At 41.4% G+C, this 6,295-nt stretch overlaps 1 protein-coding gene across 1 annotated transcript in view; it reads left to right on the top strand.

Annotated features, from left to right (window-relative positions):
* Positions 1-6,295, top strand: part of LOC105359805 (uncharacterized) — a 24,361-nt gene that overhangs the window by 889 nt on the left and 17,177 nt on the right. The window lies entirely within an intron of this gene.

The following is a 6,295-nucleotide window of genomic DNA, read 5'->3' as shown; positions in this document are numbered from 1 at the left end:
CCCCTCGCCGCTCCTCGCACCGTCTGTCGCTCTTTTTTTCTCTTCTCTTATTGCAATCTACCTCGCTGTCCATATCCTCAATTACTTTAATTATGGCATACCCTAATGGAAAAAGAGCACGCTTTATACGTTGCAAAATAGTCTTTCAGCAAAAAAAAAAAAAAAAAAAAATATTTTTTCAAAAAAAAAAAAAAAAAAAAAAAAAAAAAAAAAAATAAATAAATAAATAAATAAATACATGAATAAATAAATAAATAAAAACAAGAATTAAAAAAAAAATAAATAAAATACTTCAATTATAATTAAATTCAGGAGTTAAAGAAAATGGTTATGCAGTGACTTTTCGAGGCTATGCCATCAATTTATATTCAAAATCTCTTAGCGGTTGAAGGCGCTGCGTGCTCCTTGTTCAATAAAATAAAGGCAAAGTAACGTTTAATTGAAAAGTGCTAACGTAAATTAATAAATCGTCGAGCCTGTTACAATTTGATGCAACTACATTAATTTACGTTGAATAATGCCATTGGATAAAAAGCTCAAAGATTATTGGCAAATTTTCCATCATTCTCCGTTGATATTTGTAAGGGTTCTGAATTTACATTAAAAAAAAAAAAAAAAAAAAAAAAATAATAATAATAAAACAAAAAACAAAATAAAACGATACAGCATATCGGCATTTGCGAACGAATGCACATACGCGATTAAAAATTAATTTAAGCGTTACATTTTTGCTATTATTTAATACTACAAATTTGAAATTGCTTCGCGGCTTAAGGCAGAGGCATTAACGCCGCCTTTATAAATCTACGTCGGGACGTGAATTTTATTAATCGTAAAAAATAATGCAGCGCCAGCATCTGACCTTGTTTACGTTATTTATCTTTTTGATTTCTCGAAACAGGTTATAGTTAATGTAGTTCTAAGTAACGTTCGAGCGTCAATTAAAAGGCCAAGGAAGAATAACGTAGGCTGGTCGCTAGAAGCGCTGCGGGTTAAAGTGAAATCCCCATGATTTTAAGCGAGAAAAAAAAATGAAAGCTAGTAGTTGGTTATCGAACCCCTCGTGATGCTATGGGATTGGATCTTACCACAATCGTAAGTTTGGGCAGTTCGTTAGTCCGTTAAAGAATGATTTCACCTCGCCACCGTGCCTTGTCTCGTCTCTTCAGCAAGGCTCGGCAAGTCGCTCGGCGTCCCAAAAAAGAGATTTATGATTCCGGGGCCCGACTCACTAGGTCTAGAATACTCTCCCCCTCCTCCCCTCCTTTCCACCGTCTCTCTCACTCACTCACTCACTCTCTCTCTCTCTCTCTCTCTCTCTCTCTCTCTCTCTCTCTCTCTCTCTCTATCCCTATCTCTATCTCTATCTATCTATCTATCTATCTATCTCGTTTGCTAGCCGTTCGTCCCCTAATGTCTTCTCTTCTGTCGCTTCTCGGAGCATACGATAAAAGAAGTCGGCGAAAGTTTTGGAGAGAAAAAATCGAGAGGGACGAGACTTTTTAATTAAAGGTTCCGACGCGAGTGCGTGGTTGTTTATTTCTTTGGTGGAGAGGAGTGAGAGAACTGTCATTACGAGAACGGAATTAAGTTGCGCAACACTTGACGAAAAAATATACGTATAAGGTTTTTTTTTCTTTTTTTTTTTCATCGAAGGTGCAGACGACAAAAGGCTTTGCGGACGGCAATGATACGTCCTCCGGAAATTGCCAGCAACGGACTTGGTTGGCCACAAAATCTGCGATTATTTCGAAACTTTTGTCACTGGCTGTATCATAACAACCGTGAGCAAACTTTCAAGGCTACATTTCTGTTAGATGAATACTAATTTTGAATACTTCGTGTACGCCGATCGTGAGCGTGTAGTAGTGGTATCGAAATAAATAACGAATTGAAGTATAATTTTTCCACGTTTTAGAGTAATAAATGTGCGCGTCTTGCTGAATATTGACGGTGGGAATGAAATTTCGAAAGATAATTTATTCTAACGTTTTAGCTCTAAATAACAATCGTTCGATTAAGTAAATATACTCTTAGAGAATAGTTATAGGTAGCGATAGCGATGAGATAGAATTTCTAAATGCTCGTTAAAAAGATAAAATGTTAAGTGAGCATTCGTAAATTTATTGAAGCGTTTTAATCTCCGTAGACGCACGAGCCTTTCTTTATACTACGAAACGGGTTCCGTGAAAGCATCGAAAAAGTATTTTATATAATGTTAAATTTAAATATAAATGCACTTAAAATTACACGATCCCTTTCAATCAACAGGACTACATATTTACTTTTAAAACACGATCTTGGAAATCTTGACTTACCCGACGTGTTAAGTTAGCATTCAACATGAAAACTTTTTCGCTCTCTTGCGCGACCAATAGGTCCAATAAATATGGCACTTGGATATGTATTCTCGAAGAAAGTAAGCAGGTAAAAGTAAGCGCGTTATTGCGAATGTTATTCATCCGTTATAATTCTCGATTATATAAACGCTCATTTTTTCGCAAATGGAAGTAAGGAGGGAGTAAGGTGAAGCGAAGTGGAGGAGGATGACGGGATAGGCGGGTGCGGTGGGGTAGGGTGGGGTGGGTTAAGTTAAATGAGCTGGAGACATAGAATAATAATAAGTTGGCGGCCATTAATCACTCGTGATTCGCGCTTGGTGGTAACAAATCGCTCAATCAAAGTCGCGGCAATAATGTTCAGATTATTCGATAACGCGTACTCTAAAATCAACCGGTGTAGTGTAATTTCAGCGAGACGTACGTGCATATGGATAAACGCGCGCAAGTGACTAACGTTGTAAAAAGAAGGGGGCGGTACGGAGTCTGGCCTGCCAAATTAAACGGGTATTGTTGGCCGCTTCATTATCCTTCGTATTTCGTGGTGGAGGACTGGGGTGGCCGGTACGAGTGGCTCGAAAAGGAGGAAGGAGGAGGAAGGGGAGTTATGTAGACTCCTTGGGCACGGGCTGTCGCATCAACTACGTTACCATGAAATTTATTTGCCTTTGTGCGCGCTTGTCAAAGTATTTATCTTCAAAATTGTTTTATACATTGTCCCTTTGTTCTTCTTATATGACTTCTTAGCTTTGTATGTTATAACGACGGAATTAGCTTAAATCCGCCTCGACAGCTATGAAGTCATTTTGGTTAGACGGAATATATAATTTGCCGAAAGGAAGTTACAGGGAAAAGCTTTATTGTCCTTCATTAATTAATTTAGCCTTAATTAGGCTGGCGTACAATGCCATTGTCGTGGGAAGGTCCGAGCGGCTGCCTTCCTCTTTCACATCTTTCCCAAGAACTGCGGACAAATGTTTCTACTTTTACGTTACATCGAATCTTTCAAATTTAATCCCCGGTTAAAAACACCTACGTTAACGATATTTGCATGTAGAATTTGCACATTGGGATTCCTCTATTATGATCCACCACACAATGAGCAAATCAAGCGGTGAATATGCAAATGAACCGGAAGAAAATTTTCGAATAATCGTGCTACCAGCCCTCGTATTTATCAATGCGCATTACGATAAATACCGGTCGCTTCGAACGATCTTTGGAAATCCAAGAAAAATAAAAAGTGTCGCGAGTGGAGATGGGTAAGTGGGTGGATGGGTAGGTGGACGGCTCTGGGGAAGAAGGGGGGTCGGAGAAGATAGTCGACGATGTGGCGATAAATCTCTCTCCCTTCATCTCCCGCCTCTACTGTCGAGGACCGCGCGACGGCCGACGAGGGACCTCGGAGTCACGTTACCGTTCCCATGTGCGCGATAACACTCTACAACTAGATCGTTCGCAATTACGCTGCATTAAAGCGCACCCGCGTCGAGACGACCGTATCTCGCGCGAGTCGTCTCTCTTTTCTTTTCGCCGTTATTACGAACGTCCCGCGCCGCTCGTTATTTCTTTGCTAGCTATACGCCGTGATGTGGTGGCGTGGCGGGGCGGGGCCGGGCGGGAGTTGTGGAAGGGGCTTTTCATCCTCTTCTTACCTCTCTTAGTTCTTTTTCCGATTAATGTTACTCTGGGGTATTGCGAATGCGCAAGGCTTAGCGTCCGATGATGACGCTGCGCGCCGTATGAAGAAGTCCAGGCGAATGCATTTTTCGTTTACGTCGATAGGGTGGCGGTGGCGCTGAGAGGGGGAGGGAGATATAAGGCTCCATTTTCACGGTGGTGTTTGGCTTTTTTATGTTATGTGCTTCTAGTGTTTGTCCGCGAGTCATAAGCGGCCAGTCTTCGGTGAATTTAAACGAACGAGACGAACGTGTTTGTATACAAGTTTTATGGCTTTTGAAGGTTAAACGTGGCGCACGTAAAAAGTCGCGTTTTCTGGCATTTATATTGTTGTAAAGTTCCGGGAAAATTGCCTTTATTTATAAAACTAGCGAGCTCCTTTCGATGGGAATATTAACTAACACGAATTTATTATTATTTAAAAAAACAATCATTCAAATTTCAATGTTCCAGTTATTAATCCTACATTCTTAGTTTTTTTTTTTTTTTTTTTTTTTTTTTTTTTTTTTTTTTTTAATTCGTCATAATATTGACAAGCTATTGGGAGATTTTTAAAGAAAAATTTTAACACGTAAGATAATTACAGAGTCGACAAGCTGGACTAGCTTCAGAAAGATTGAAACGACGCTGAACGTCTGAATTGATAAATCTCATCGCGTTTCCTCTTCGTCTCGTGGCCACGTTGCAACCGTAACAACAAAGAGAAGATCACTGTGAAGGATACAATGTTTTAGAACCCCACCGATTCGTAACATAATCCGAATAATTCCGATTCGTGACAGTGTATAAGGAAAAGCGAATATCAGCCAGCTGCTGCACCTGGCCCATAACAATAAAAAAAACTGACTAAACATGAATTATTCGAAATTCTATTGAAATGAATACATACAATTTTTCATCGGTTATTTCAATTGCGGCAATTTTCCGAGAATAGTTAATTATAGTACGACTGATATGTTATTAGACGTAGTTTACAACGCAAGTATTTACATCCGACGCATCTAGTCCACAAACAAATTGGACGCTAATTTGCACGTTTTCGCTTGGATTTCGTCACGCGCGTGCTAAGTACTAGGAGTCATGCACAAGTTTGATCGTGTGACGATTAAATTATAAAGTGATCAGGTTGGGTGGGTGGGTGAGGGAGTAAATTCGGTTTGGTGGAAATCATCGTCGCGAATACGCACGCATACGGGAGCCAAGATCGAAACGTTAGTCGGGGTGCGTCGTAGGAGAGAGGGTAGAAATGCAATAGAGCCGAATAAAGGGGGACAGAAGCTGTTCTGCTTCATCGTGCGGCTCCTCTTTTCCCGTCGAGAAGCGGAAGAGGGGAGCAGCAACGGCGGCTGCGGCGGTGGTGATGCTGCGCGAGGAGAGCAGATGGGACCCGCGATTAAAGGAACGACGAGGGCGTTGCTCATTTAGTGTGCGCGTGTGCACATGTAAGTACGCAGTGCAAGGGCGAGTAAGTACGCGAGGGTGCGGGTGTGCCGCGTGCGGAGACGCATTATTATGGTGGCACACGCGCGAGTCATGTATCGAGAGGAGCGGCGGGTCACATTAAATTCCGGAAAATCGATTGGTTTCAGCGTGTGCGATGTCCATCGTATCCCCCTCCCCCCTACCCCCTCCACCGATACCATCAATGGGTGGGAGCATTCCTTTATTTATCGGTCCCCACTCGCGTTTGCCAAGTAATTTGAATTGCGCCTCCCGCTCTGCATCACTGCCGTCGAAATATTATTATTATGCAGATAAGCGAGAGTACAATAAGAACGGCAGTCTTCTGATCCATTCAAATTTATGCTGGAAGTTCCGTTGCCGCGGGTAGCCGCCGATTCATGGAAATTTGAGCGCTAGCACGGACCGTCTCGACAGTTGCGAACCATGAAAAAAGAAAAAGAAAAAGAAAAAAATTTGGTTATTTTAAGCTAATTGGTGCATTCTCGCACCGTCGTTATGAAAATTTACCCCCACCCCTTTCATTTTTTTTTTTTAACTACCGCGAAATCTAGACCTTGGAAGTGTAAGGTTAAGCGTCAAGCCATTACGGTATTCCCAAAGTCGTAATTCGCCCTAACTGTAAAGAAAAGAGATATTCATTTTCTCATGTCGCCGTGCTCGTAAATTAAATAGCCCAAGTCGTCGGGGATTCGAGCTGGAGGTGCGTTTTAGTAGTTTCGAAAATTATTAGGTATTTGAAGTGCCATTGACTTTTTTTTACGTCAATTTAGGTAAGCTATGTGGGCTTGTCCCCCCTCCCCCTCCCCCTCCCA

This window comes from Ceratosolen solmsi, unplaced genomic scaffold (genome assembly GCF_000503995.2).
Source record: "Ceratosolen solmsi marchali unplaced genomic scaffold, CerSol_1.0 scaffold29, whole genome shotgun sequence".
In the NCBI taxonomy this organism is placed as follows: Eukaryota; Metazoa; Arthropoda; class Insecta; order Hymenoptera; family Agaonidae; genus Ceratosolen; species Ceratosolen solmsi.
Note: the sequence above shows the minus strand (reverse complement) of the source record. Positions and strands in the feature narration are given on the sequence as shown.